Below are 14668 nucleotides of genomic sequence, written 5' to 3' on the forward strand. Positions count from 1 at the left end.
GTTCCATTGACACCCCTCCCCCACAATGCTCCACTGCACACTCTGTTCGGTTCTGTGACTGGGGTGAGCTGTGGCTCTCCCTCTCTCTCTCTCCTCATCGTTCCCCTTTGTGCCTGCTCAGCCCCGGACATGGCAGGACAACAAAGCAGGGAGGGCCTGCGGCATATGGCCAAGGCCATCCAACACACACACGTCGGGCTGTTGAGATGGAAGCCAGACTATGGCAAGGCTGCTAGCGAATATGCACAGGCTGCCTTAGCCTTCTGCAGAGCTAAGAGGGTGGAGAAGGCCACAGAAGCCTTCCTCAAGGAAGCCGAGTCCCACGAGAAAAACCAAGTGCCCCTCCGTGCCGCCATGGCCTACGAGCAAGCCGGCCTGTACCTGAGCACGTCCGACCACGTGGAGGATGCCGCTGAAGCCGTGAAGCAGGCTATCTCCTGGTACCTGGAGTGTGGAGAGGTAGACATCGCAGCCTGGACCTTAAGGCGCTTCAGCCACCTGCTGGAGAGCCACATCCCGCACCACGTGGTGTATCTCTACCAGCAGGCATCCCAGCTCCTTGAAGGGGATGACCGTTTCCTGCTGGCCCTGGACTTCACTGGCCGAGCCTCCAAGGTGCTGGTGAGGCACAAGAACTACAGGGACGCTGCGATGTCCCTAGGCCAGGAGAAACACTTGTGTATGAAGGTAGCGTGCTTCTCTTTGGGCCGCCAGAGAGCCCTGTTGGAGTGTCTAGCCCATCTGTGTGACCTGGATTTCCCTGCAGCCTCCAAGTGCCTGAAGGAAACTTGTGTCTGTTTTCCAACTTTCCCATTCAGCGGCGAGTATGGTTTGTTGGTAACTTTGATGACTTGCTATCAAGACCGGGACCAAGATGCAGTGGACCTGATCTGCGGCTGTCCTCTCTTCCGTCACCTCGACAACGAGTACAAGAAGATGATGAAAATGCTGAAGGTACCTGACGTCGAGGACTTGTGATTCCTTCAACAATGAACTGATTAAAGCTAGTTAGTTAAAAAAATAAAAGCTAGTTAGTTAAAAAAAATAAAAGTTCTACTATACCTGCCATGTGTGTTAGCGTGCTTTCTCCCATCATACCTATTCTCAGCCTCTTTCCTTGAAACGTGCATGGAAGCCTTTGGCTTCCTCTGCTTTCCCACTGTCCATCCTGTCCCGTCCTTCCAGAGTAGATGCGTTCCTTCCATGATTAAATATTTTCCCTTGACGGATTGGTAATTCCCTGCTCAAAGTGATGGGTTCCAGTGGAAAGCCATCAATTAGGTTACTCTCTGCTTTCCCACCCCCATTCCCCTCTTTGTCCCCTTTCCCCATGATCCTCAGGACCTACTTCCTACATTCGTAGACATTTGGCTGCCCAGACCCCTCAGGATGAGATTTTAGAACACCGAAAACTGCTGAGACTTTCTTCCTGCCTCTCCCACGCTTACCCTTCTAAGACATTCTGCCAGAACTTGAAGTCTACACATGACTTAGCCTTTTCCCTGGAAAATGGAACTGGACTTCATTCAGTCAGCTTGCGCTTGAGGCTCAGGTGTGGGGTAAGGAACAGGATCAGTTGTCAATCTGTGTGGGACTTGAGCAGGTCCACCCAGTCTGCTCCCCCCATTTTACATAGGAGGTAGCCCTGGGGCCCAAGGAAGTTAGTTTGCTCAGGAACCCCCTGGGGAAAGGCCACAGGGAACAGGGACAGGCAGGATGGGCCCTCTGGGTCTTCTGATTCCAAATACAATGAAGAAGTGAAACCAAGGTGGTGAGGAAATGGGAGCACACATGAGAGAAAGACATGAGACCAGGGAGGCATGGAACACCACTGACATGGTGATGTAAGCTTTGCCTAACCTCGCCCAGAGGGGACAGAAGTGCCTTGTGCAGGAAGAATCTAGCATCTTTCAGACCCAGCCCTGTCCTGCTCTTCTCTCTGTACACGTGGACTTTCTTGTTGAGTGTTCTGACACTTCTTCTCACTGGGATTAAGGGGATTCTGGTTTGAGATGCTATTGTCAGTAAGAACTGGGGGAATATTAAATGTCACCAGGACATCATTCCATAGATGTGACAGGATATGTTCCATGGTCCATGGCAGGGCCCCCTGCTGTGATGACTCGCTCTAAGTTGAGGGCTTTGTTTCATTTTCATAATCTGGCTCTCTATGGCGTTCCTAGCTGCGAATGGGCCCTTCCACCAATACTCCCTCTACCTCAAGAGATTATCCCAGTCACCACAATGTGCTTGGATCAATTTCTGTGGTGTTCCCTCCTAGGAGGCCCTTGGAGGGCCTCCTGCTGTGCCTGCTGGCACATTGGACAATTTACTGGACACTCAGGCCCAGTACTTATGTTCAGCTGAGCAGAACACTTCCTCTGCGTTCCGCCTATAGGCTGTGACATAACATCAGTGTTCCTCCAACGAAGGTCTGTCTGGGCTCACTTTTTAGACCAATTTGTTCCTGGATTGGATTTGTATTTTTTTACCATTCTTCTCTTTTTCCCTGGGAAGTTCATGTGGGGGATTTTGACCAAGTACTCGGGTCCTTCTTGTACGGTCTACTCTCCAGTTATTGTTCACAGATCACTACAGTGGGGTGGTCCTGGAACCTAGGTTGGGAACCCCTGCTATGAATCCTTAATTTCTTCTGACCTTTTGTCCTGCAGATTCCTCTTCTGTTTCCTGGATCTGGATTTCAGGCCATTCTGGACCCTACACTCCTTGCAGTGTCTACACTGGAACTGTGCAGGGACAACAAGCAGTCTGAGGAAAGATTTCTGGGGTATCTCCTAGAGTTCACCCTTAGCCCCACTGTGAGAGATATCATTCTGTGTGGATTTGGACAACCTGTTCCCTTTTCTTGACCCTGGACATACTTCAGGGAAATTTTAGCCTACCTCCACCTGTGGTTTTCATTATTGTGTTTTATGTGTTCTACAAATTCTTGGCAGGTGCAACTTTAGGATTCTGGCCCATATCACACCGTAGGCCCCCCTGAGGTGAAGGCCTGACCCAGGCATTGGACTTTCTATAAGATTATCTTCCTCTATACCAGGGTCTCCATTTCAGGAGCTATGAGGTGACTTGCTGCTTTTCCTCTAGACTGATGGATTGCCTTTGGACCATGTGTATTCATTTTAAATTCTTCTTGGTTCATTCTGCTGTCCAAGGAGCTGGTTCACTGAATGCTTCTGCTTGGGCTTTCCTGTTGCTCTCTTTGACTCATTTTCGCTAGGCAGCTGATTAATGGGATTCTGGTTGAGATCCTATTGTTTGTCAGGACTGAAGGAATATTGAAGGTCACAAGAACAACTTTTTGCAGATATGAGGGAATCTGTTCAGTACTCTGTGCTGTGATGCCATGGTGACAGCCAGATCGAAGTTGAGGGATTTTTTTCATATTCATTCTCTTTTGCTCTATCACAAAATTTGCTGGCTTTTGGCCCATCCACAGATGTTCCCTGCAGCCTAGAAGGTTTTCTCAGAAACCACCATGTGCCCAGATTACTTTCTGTGGGGTTCTCTCCACAAAGAAGTTTGGAGGGCCTCCTGCTGAGACACCTGGTACCCTGCAAGGTTCCTGGGTCCCCCATAAGGGGCACTGAGGATCGTTGCTTCCATTCACTTGAGAAGAACACTTCCTCTGTATTCCACCTGTAGCCGAAGACATACCATCAGTGTCCCTCCGTCTATATCTCTGGGCTCCTTTTGTGTTAACCCATTTGTTCCTGGGTTGGGTTCCTTTTCGCTGAGGAGTTCATTTGTTGAATTCTGGCCAAGTACTGGGGTCCCTCTTGAAGCAGGGGCTTTCTTATCTGCAGTCAGCGCTCCTGGATCACTACAGTGCTTTGCTAGTAGAACTTGGGTTGAGAGCCCTTGCTGTGATGCTGAATTTCCTCTTAGCCTTTTGTGCTGCAAGTTCCTCTTCTCTTTTGCCTGAGTCTGGATTTCAGGCTATTCAGGCCCCTCTCCTGCTTTCCATGTCTACAGTGTAACTGTCCAGACCCTCCAGCAAAAGGAGCAGGGCAGGCTGCAGGTGAGTCTGGAACCCACCAAGGCCAATGGTGACTTGTCCATCTCCATCCTGCCTAGCAGTAGTGTCCCCAGGACACAGAACTTCCTGGAGATGGCTGTAGCTATCCACCCTGGGCAGAGACTCCCCCAGTATCAGAATCCAGGCCATGCTCCTGAGCTTCACTGAGTAGACCAGTGTCATTCACCCCTAGGGCATGTAAGAAAGCCTCTAAAGGCTGGGTTTGAAGGCAGCACGAGGAAGAAGAAAGCTAATCTGTCATGCTTATGCCAGCCCCAGCTCAGCAAATGAAGAAGAACCTGTTTTACCATCTTGATAGTCTTCTACATCTCTGGTACATCCCTCTATAGTCAGACCATGTTATAAAATTACATCACATGACATGGCCCCAAGATTTCACAGGGCTTGTTTGGGGGGAGAGACAGAGAATAGTACTCAAGAGTTTTCCTTAGATTATTTGTTGTGAAATCCTTTTGAGTTGTTCTCTCTAGTCTGACCTCTTGAGAAATGTTTGCTAAGGAAATTCAGCACTCTCAGTACCACAGAAATGCTTAATTTTAATAATCAGTGTGACAAAGATCTCATCTCCTCAGCATGAGAAATTGTAGCTGCACTGGCTTGGGGATGGGTCTGACCTTGGCTGCCAAACTTTGCCCACTTTTTCATGGTGCATATGTGCCAGTATTCCCTGTGATACTCTCCATGTTCAGAAGTTGGAGTGTGCAAATTAGCTTGGTAAATCCTAGGATGTTGTCTGGGACACAGAGAATCAGAGATGACCGAAATAGCATGGAGGCATCAGAGGTAGGATAGGAAGAACCCTTACCCTTGGCAAGGTAACCTTTGTGCTGTAGGGACTCATTAAAACTCACAGATAGGGGATGGCATGTGCAGTTATGAAGGGAACTTCTGTGCTGGGAGCACAGTATATCAACATTAGTATATCCCAGATTCTTCTATTATCATACCTGAGTTTTCTGAATTATGCACTTCTTCCAAGCCAGTCCTTTAATGAACCTACATTCCTTCCCTGTATCCAATATTGATTTGTGGTGGACAAACCAACTGGTGGCCAGCCTGCTGTCCTTAGTTTGGCTGGTCTGTAAGGAACAGGCACCTGACACATACCTCCTGGCACCACGTGGACCTTCCACTACGTGCTGCCACACCCTCCAGCGCTTGAGAATCTTGTAGAACAGGGCATTCTTTATTTCCTTGAAATTCTTTATTTCTGTCAACTGATTTTTGCTGTGGAAAAAGTTGGGGGCATAATCCGTCGTTTGTTGCCCTTGATCCACAAAGTAATGTGGCTTCTCATCAATATTTTTCCTAAAGTGTTGTGATTTCTGGTAAATCTTGACTGAGTTTTAAACCATCTTGTTGCTTAGAATGACATGTCTCTTATCCCTCCCTTTTGTGACATGAGGTCTGATTTTTATTAATTATGTTTGGGTATTGACAGTTACAAATAGACCATTTTCCCTGCAGAGATAATTTTGTCCCTTTGTCTACGTTATGCCTCGATTTCTAGTCCCAATGAAGTGAAGCCCAATGGGCATTATCAGTGTTTTATTCTGAATTTTACTGTGAATGAGTCTAGAGTTACTCTTATATACAATGCCAGTTAATTCAGAGTTTTAGATAGTTCAGTTGCACCGACAAATGAAGATTATTAAAGACACGAGAAATCTCGAGTTGTTCGTAATCAATCACTTTATTTAGTGACCAACACAGAGGAAAGCCAGGAAAAGACGGAAGACTGAGTGCACGATGCAGAAGATGCAGAGCGCATCTAGGATGATCAGCGTCACGTCACAGAGGTGTCCTTAACTGGCTGGAAAGAGGCTGCAGGATGTTATTCCTCACTGGCGCCATGCTGTCTTGCGTGCTGTAATCCAGAGCACACCTGCAGCCCCAGGACAGTGACATTGTCTGACAGGAACCTGACACTGAGGAAGATCTTGTCTTACAAGGATCTTGGTTAGAGAGACTTGGTAGTGCTACTGCTGCTGCTGCTGCTGCTGCTGCTGCTGCTGCTGCTGCTGCTGCTGCTGCAAAATGAATAGATTAAAAAATACCTCCTGACCCCTGGAAATGTGAGGCTCTCCAAAGCTGGAGGTTACTATACGTTCCTCCATCAAAAACACCATGTTACAAGTTCAATTCATGAAGAGTAACAAACTACATTAAGTTGGAACTTGCTTACTCCGTACGTGTCTACTTTTATCGTCATTTTGAACGTGTAGGATACGTCCGCATGACCTTAAGTTCTTAACGTTTGGGGGTGAGGATCAATGAGCCAAGGGTGCTTACCTGACTGGAGAATGTCATGCTTCTAAGAGTCTGGAAGCCAAGTCTTGTTTTTGAAAATCTTTGTAGAGGTGCCAAGATTTTCCCTCAGAATATCTGGAATGAGCAGTAAACAACCTTGAGTTCCAACTTGAAAACCTTTGTAGAGGGACTGAGATTTTTACTCAACAGTCTAGAAAGAGCAGTAAACTACCTTGAGTTCCAACGTGAAAATCTTTGTAGAGGGACTGAGATTTTATTTTAACTCAGAATATCTAGAATGACCAGTACAAAACCTTGAGCCTCTACTTTCAGTTAGGTCAGGACTCTTGGGTTATCACTCACTTTCCCAGAGGAGGGAAGTTGATACCCTCCCTCTTAGACTTGTTGGCCCAGATTTAGGCTTTCCACGGAGCTCTGGCCCTCTATTTTTACCCACAGTAGGGGTGACACTCCCATTGACCCAACAATGCTTGACATCTCAACAACTGCTCACAGTAGAGGCATTTTTACCAAATATGGTTGTACTGTCCTACTTGGCATAAAAAGGCTAAATTGCCTTTTTTAACCAAAATTAGTCCTATGGGTTTTGAAACCCAACAGTGGTGACACTGACTTTTTTTCACCATAAATGGTAATACCAACTTTAAAATCTGACATGCCTTTAACTTTCTTCATGCGTGACACTCTGCAATGGGGTATACTCTTGTCAGTCAATCAATCAAGCTGTACTTTTGATTGCTTAGTGTTTGGAAGTACATATTTGCAAGTGAGGGAGCTGTGCTGCCTCCAGCTTTTGCTCTGCTAGGATAAGGTAATAAGCTGATTTTCTATTGGGAAGGTGATGGCACAAACGCGACTTTTAGAACTAGATGAGTTTTAAGGTGCCTTCTCACTCCAAATCTATGAAAATTGTGCCGGTAGTCAGCACAGGTAAGTGGGAAAGTCACGTACACATTTGAAAGGAGAGCATGGAAGACGTGGACTGTGCTGTTCCTATGGAAATTACGAGCTCAGAAGAACAACAGCTGTGGCTTCCCCACCTTTGGAAGGTGAATGAAAATTGTAAAACCTGAAGGGACAGAAACCAAGGCATGATTATGTTACATTCAAATTTACCACTGCTGACAAAAGGATAGTAATAGTAAGGCAATTCAAAACAAGACTTAGACAGATCACCTTTGTTCATGGATGACTACAATGAGTTGCTGTTGGACCCTGGGCTTTGACTCCCTGCTGTGAATCATTACTTTCCTCTTACCTTTTGTGTTGCAGGTTCCTCTGCTGTTTGTCTGCTCTGGATTTCAGGTCATTCAGACCCCTCTGCTGCTTTCCATATCTGCACTGGAACTGTCCATGGCTAAAAGGCAGTCTGTGTATAGAGTTCTGGGGTGTCTCCTAGAGGCCATTCTCACCCACATTTCAGCTGTTAGTGATTGAGTTCTGGGCAAATTCTCCCTTTCCATTACCTTTTCTTGATCAGGTGCATACTTTGGGAAAATTCTGGCCTTCTTCTAACTGGGGTGTTCTACCATTCTACTTTATCAGGTCTGGTCACTGTTGGTGGATCCAAATGAAGGATTCTGACCCAGCATCCAACATTGCCCCCCCTGCTGTGAATGCCTGGCCCATGGATGCAATTTTGTGTAAGATTCCCTTCGTCTATGCTGGGGTCTCCTTTTCAAGAGCTTCAGGTCCACCTCCTGCTTTCCCTCTAGACTGAAGGATTGCCTGAGACCATGTCTAATCAGTGGAGATGTTTCTAGGGTTACTTCTAAAGTCCAAGGAACTGGTTCGATGAATGCTTGTGCATGGGTTTCCTTCTTACTCTCTTTGACTCATTTTCTCCAGGCAACTGATTAATAGGATTCTGGTTGAGATCCTGTTGTCAGTCAAGACTGAAGAAGTATGGATGGTCACAAGAATAAATATTTACAGATATGAGGGGAAAAGTGCAGGGCCAACAGACAGTCTGTGGAAAGATTTCTGGGGTGTCTCCTAGAGCTCACCCTCACACCCACTGTGAGTGATATAATTCTGTGTGGATTTTGGCTGTCTGTTCCCTTTTCTTGACCAGGGGCATACTTTGGGGAAATTCTGGCCTCCTTCAAGCTGTCATTTTCCATCATTCTGTTTTATCAGGTGTACAAACTCTTGGTGTGTCCAGGTTATGGATTCTGGCCCAGATTCCAGCGTTGGCCCATCTCTTGTCAAAGCCTGGCCTATGGATGGTATTTTCTGTAATATTTCCTTCCTCTATATCTGGGTCTTCATTTGAGGAGCTTCTGGTCCACTTCCTGCTTTCCCCTCTAGACTGAAGGATTTTCTTCTGATCACGTTTAGTTATGGTGGACCCTTGTGGGGTCATTTTACACTCCAAGTGGCTGGTTCACTGACTCTTCTGCATGGGCTTTTTGCTGTTCTCTTTGACTCGTTTTTGCTGGGCAACTGATTAAGTAGATTCTGGGTGAAATCCTATTGTGAGTAATGATGCAGGGAATACTGACGGTCACAAGAACATCTTTTGACAGATATGAAGGGAAATCATCTGTACTGAGTGATGTAGTCCCATGGTGACAGTGAGCTCAAAGTTGAGGGCTTTGTTTCAGATTCAACCTTTTTTGCCCTATCACATATTTTGTAGGGAATTGTCCCTTCCACAGAAGCTCCCTCTCACCCAGGAGACTTTTCCCAGTAACTGCAAGGTCCCCATATCAATGTCTGTGGGGTTCCCTCCACAGAGCACCTTGGATGATCTCCTGCTCTGGCACCTGGCACCTTGGAAGCTGCCTGGGTCCTCCAAAGGGGCATTGAGTCTCATTGCTTGCAATCAGTTGAGCAGAACACTTCCTTTGTGGTCCACCTAACAAGGTGAGACATAGCCTCAGTGTCCCTCCATGCAAAATATCTCTGGGCTCAATTTTTTTAACAATTTGTTCCTGAGTTGGGATGGTTTTTGACCATTCATCTCCTTTGTTGGGGAATTCTGATCAAGTACTCAGATCTCTCTTGAAACAGGAGCTGTCTACACTCCAGTCACTATCCGTAGATCACGAGAGTGGATTGCTCTTGGGACCTGGGTTCTGACTCCCTGCTGTCAAACTTGTCTTCCATTTTAGCCTTTTGTGTTGCAGATTCCTCTTCTCTTTTCCTGCCTCTGGATTTCAGGCCATTTAGGCCCCTTTGCTAATTTCCATGTCTGCACTGAAACTGCACAGTGCCGCCAGGCATTCTGCATAGACTTCTGGTGTGTCTGCCGGAGCCCATTCTCACCCTTACCACAGTGTGAATGATTGAATCCTGGGTGTATTCTGACGCTCAATTCCCTTTTCTTTACCAGGGGCACACATATCAGGTGCTTTGACAAGGTTCTGGCGCTTCTATTGGTCCATTGGTCTTTCCAAGTTCTGCAGACTCTTGGTGAATGGATGTGAGGGAATATGGCCAAGAGTGAAATGTATGTCCCCTGGCTATAATCAGCTTTGGCATGCATGGGATTTTGGGGAGATTCTCTTTCTCTGTATCGCGGTCTCCGTTTCACTTCCTTCTGGTCCTTTTTCTGCGTTCCCTCTAGACAGAAGGATTGCCTTGGGACCGTGTCTAATCAGTTGAGACATTTCTAGGGTCACTTCTAAAAGCCAAATAACCGGTTCAGTGACTGTATCTGCATGAGCTTTCTTGGTGAACTCTCTGAATATTTTTTGCTGGGCAGGTGATTGAGCGGATTCTGGATGAGGTCCTATTGTCAGTCACGATTCAAAGAATATTCAAGGTCACAAGAACTTCTTTGCAAGATTGGAAGGGATCTGTTTTGTGTTCCCTGGAAGGGCCCCCACTGTGACTGCCCGCTCTCACGAAGAGATCTGTTTCAGATTGAATTTCTTTTGCTCTATCACACAGTTTGTGGGGACTTAGCCCATCCACAGATGATCCCTGTAACCCAGGAGATGTTTCGCAGAAAGCACCATGTGTGCACATCAATTTCTGTGGAGTTCCCTCCACAGAGCCCCTTGGAGGACCTCCCGCTTTCTCTGTTCCTGTGTTCCCCCTCCTGGGCATTCAGACCCATTGCGTGTGTTCAGTTGAGCGGAACACTTCCTCTGTGGTCCACCTATAAACTGTGACATAGTATCTTTGTCCCTCCATCCAAAATTTCCCTGTGCTCGTATTTATTTTTTCTAATTTGTTCCCGCATAGGGTTTGTCATTTGCCATTCATCTCCGATTCGCTGAGGAGTTCATTTGGGGAATTCTGGTCAAGTACTCCGATCCCTCTTGAAGCAGGGGCTGTCTACTCTACAGTCATTGTCCATGGATAACTACAATGGTTTGCTGTTAGGACCTGGGGTGGAACCCCTGCTGTGAATCATGACTTCCCTCTTAGCCTTTGGTGTTGCAGATTCCTCTTCTCTTTGCTTGGGTCTGGATTTCAGGCCATTCAGGACCCTCTGATGCTTTCTGTCTATATGCTGGATCTGTCCTGGTCTGACTGGCCATCTGTGGATAGATTTCTGGGACACCTCCCTAGAGCCTGCAGTACAGGATACAAATGCCTAACTTTGCTATTGTCACCTCTGTAACCTGCCATTATGTTATCTTTCCAGCCTAAAGCACCACTATTTTCCTTCAGGGATTCTCTGCTTCTGCCTTACAGGGCAGTTCTTTGTAAGTCCTGTCACCCTTTGCCCACCCTTTAGGTTTGACCAATATGGTCTGAAAGCTTCCTTCTTCCTTCAAGGCTTGCATTGACCCAGCCAAGCCTTTCTGACAGAGGTGATACAACTTGCATGATACCTTTCTGATTTTTTCCCCAACTTTCAATTCCTACACAGAATTCTGACTCAGTTAGACTCTCTCCATCCAATAATCAGCTCCTCTTGCTCATGGTCTCTGAGTCCTTTGCCTGAAACTCAGCTTAGATCCCATTCAAAGAAACTCTGAAGATTCTGAACCAACTTTCTGGTTTTTCTCAGTGGGATCTGGTAGGCCTTAGCAAAAAAAACTTTGAAAGTTTTTGGATAAACCTCCTACAGAAAGGTTTGTTTTCTTAAAATCATTATATGTCATCTGAGGGAGCATAGTGTGGAGGACACAACTGTGGACTGGGGGAGTCAGGGGACCTGGGATTGAATTGAGCCTGCCTTAGTAGCTGTGTCACCCTGGGCAAGGCCTTTAACCTCTGTGTCTCCATTTCCTCCTCTGTTGAGTTTAATGGAGTGTGATGTCCCTTCCCATCTCCACACCTGTGATCCTGTGACTGGGATGCTCTTTCCATGGACATTGTGGGGTTTCCCTCCCTCGCAAAGCATACCCTTGAGACATGTCTTTTTTTTCTCTCTTTTCTTTCAGCAATTAGGATTAAAAACTTCCCCTGAAATTTAAAAGCTACTTATAAAGACTGCAGAGATGAATCAAGAGATAGATGCTAACCCATGGCCAGGCTAACAGCTTGCCCAGCAGCCGCCCTCCCCTGGGGTCCTTTGTGGTTCCCAGCAACCTTTTTGCTGTTCCAAAGGATCCCCACCCCTCCAGTTCTTTGGCACGTTCTCAGCGTCCCAGAGGGGTGTGATGTGTTAGTTACTAGGTCTGAGCCCTGTGGCTCTCCCTGGAAGGATCCCCTTCCTCCCCTCCCCCACCCTGTGTTCCCCTCTGCCTCTCCATTGGCCCTTCTCTGTCGCCCCAGTCTGGCCCAGGTCTTTGGCTACCCAGTGCTGAATGCTGTACAGACTCCCTCTTTGTTGGTTCAACCACCTCCTTGCCTGGATGGATTGCTGGGAGAGGCCCTTCTTGCTCTCCAGAGACACAGGAGGCCCTACACCCCCACCCCACTTCCACCATGGCTCTGACTCTGGGGACCTCTGTCGGGATTCTAATGGAGTAAATGGGATGTTCCATTTGCACCCCTCCCCCACAATGCTCAACTCCACACTCTGTTGGGTTCTGTTGTTGGGGTGAGCTGTGGCTTTCCCTCTCTCTCTCTCCAGGCAGTTCCCTGTTGGCCCAGGTCCTCCTCTCCTGCAGCTGGCAGCCAAGGGACATGGAAGAACAAAAAAACAAGGAGGCCTTGGGGCATATGGCCCAGGCCACCCAATACATGTCCATTGGGCTGTGGAGATGGGAGCCCGACTATGGGAAGGCTGCGAGTGAGTACGAGCAGGCTGCCTTAGCCTTTCGCAGCGCCAAGAAGCTGGAGGAGGCTGCAGAAGCCTTCCTCAACGAAGCCGAGGCCCACGAGAAAAACAGAGCTCTCCTGTGTGCCGCAATGGCCTATGAGCAAGCCGGCCTGTACCTGAGCAGGTCTGACCACCTGCAGGAGGCTGCCCAGGCCGTGAAGCACGCTGTTTCCTGGTACCTGGAGTGTGGAGAGGCAGACACCGCAGCCTGCACCTTGAGGAGCTTCAGTCAGCTGCTGGAGAGCCAGATACCACACCAGGTGGTATGTCTCTACCAGCGAGCATCCCAGCTATTTGAGGGGGAGGACCGCTTCTTGCTGGCCCTGGACTTCACTGGCCGAGCCTCCAAGCTTCTAGTGAGGCACAAGTGCTACAGGGACGCTGCAATCTCCCTAGGCCAGGAGAAGCACTTGTATGTGGAGGTAGAGAGCTTCTCCATGTGCCACCAGAGAGCCCTGGCACAATGTCTAGCCTACCTGTGTGACCTGGATTTCCCTGCCGCCTGCAAGTGCCTGGGAGATAGCTGTACCTATTTTCCCAGTTTCCAAAGCAGCAGCGAATATGTGGCGATGGTAACTTTGCTAAATTTCTATGAAGACCAAGACCAAGACGGAGTGGATGAAGTCTGCATTTCTCCTGTCTTCGAACACCTGGACCAGGAGTACAGGGAGATGACCACAGTGCTGAAGGTACCTGGCTTCGAAAACCTGAGGACCAGTATTTTGGCACCATCTACATGCATGTCCCCCTATGACAGCAGCAAGGAAACAGCCTCAACAACAAAGAAAGAGGAGGGGGAGGAGAAGAAGATGGAGAATGTGGAGGAGGAGGACACTAAGGAAGGGGAGGAGAAATTGGAGGACAAGGAGGAGGAAGGGGAACATTGGTTCCCTTTCTCTTTCCCATGTACCATTTGTTAACCTATCCTTCCTAGAGCAACAAATAAATTAAAGCTAATCAAATAAGAAAAAAGTTCTGTGATACCTGTCTTTGGTGTGTGTATGTGTGTGTGTGTGTGTGTGTGTGTGTGTGTGTGTGTGTGCTTTGTCCCATCATACCTATTCTCACCCTCTTTATTTCAAATGTGCATGCAATCCTTTGGGATCCTCCACCTTCCCAATGACCCCTCTGTTCCATCCTCCCAGAGTAGATGCATTCCATGCATGGTTAAATATTTTCCCTTTACTGACTGGTAATTACTGACTCAAGTCATGGGTTCCAGTAGAAAACCACCAAGTAGGTTAGTCTCAGCTTTCCCACTCCTCACCCTCTCCTTTCCCAATGATCATCAAGACATACTTCTTACATTAATAGACATTTTGACTGCCCAAACTCCTCAGGATGACATTATAAAACACCTAAAAATTCTGAGACATTCTTCATGCCTCCCCCATCGTTAACCTTCTAAGACACATTGCCCAGACCTTGAAAAACTGCAAATGACTTAGACTTTTTCCTGGAAAATGGAAGTGAACTTCATTCAGTCAGCTTGAGCTTGAGGCTCAGGTGTGGGATAAGGAACAGGATCAGCAGTTAACCTGGATGGGACTTGAGCAGGTCTACCCAGACTATTCCCCTTATTTTACATAGGAGGTAGCCCTGGGGCACAAAGAAGTTAGCTTGCTCAGGAACCAACTGGTGACAGGCCACAGGGAACATGGACAGGCTGGGTGGGCCCTCTGGGTCTTTCAATTCCAAATACAGTGAAGCAGTGAAATCAAGTTGGAGAGGAAATGGGACCAGACAACAGACAGACGTGACCAGGGATGCATGGAACGCCACTGACATAGTAATGCAAGCTTTGCCTAACCTCACACAGATGGGACAGAAGTGCCTTGTGCAGGAGGAATCTGCAGCATCTCTCAGATCCATCCCTGTCCTGCTTTTCTCCCTGTACACATTTTCTTTTTCAAAATCATTCAACAGTATTTAAATTACCAAAAGTTAATTGGAGCCAGATTGAGGAAGGTCCAACAGAATAATCATCTAAATTCCTTGACACATCTGACATTCCCAAGGGAGGTTGGAAAGAAGGTAGAACTTGAAGCTTCACTTAGGAAACACTTGCTAATAATTAGAAATATCCCAAAGTGGAATGAATCGTCTCAAGACAAAGTGGGTCCCCAGGCCGAGGAACTTGGGCAGCAAAGACCAGCTGACTTCTTGCT

The 14668-nt window shown here is 47.4% G+C and overlaps 1 long non-coding RNA gene and 1 pseudogene across 1 annotated transcript; one reads left to right on the top strand and one right to left on the bottom strand.

The window, feature by feature from the left end:
- The first annotated feature begins 129 nt into the window (after positions 1–129).
- On the top strand, positions 130–978 carry LOC140516335 (gamma-soluble NSF attachment protein pseudogene; annotated as a pseudogene).
- Positions 979–5729: 4751 nt separating this feature from the next.
- LOC140516437 (uncharacterized) lies at positions 5730–6716 on the bottom strand. The gene is made up of 3 exons (XR_011971360.1): positions 6543–6716; positions 6353–6445; positions 5730–6084 (listed from the first exon to the last, which is right to left on the bottom strand). It is a non-coding gene; the product is annotated as an uncharacterized lncRNA (long non-coding RNA).
- Positions 6717–14668: the final 7952 nt, after the last annotated feature.

Source organism: Notamacropus eugenii, chromosome X (genome assembly GCF_028372415.1).
Source record: "Notamacropus eugenii isolate mMacEug1 chromosome X, mMacEug1.pri_v2, whole genome shotgun sequence".
In the NCBI taxonomy this organism is placed as follows: domain Eukaryota; kingdom Metazoa; phylum Chordata; class Mammalia; order Diprotodontia; family Macropodidae; genus Notamacropus; species Notamacropus eugenii.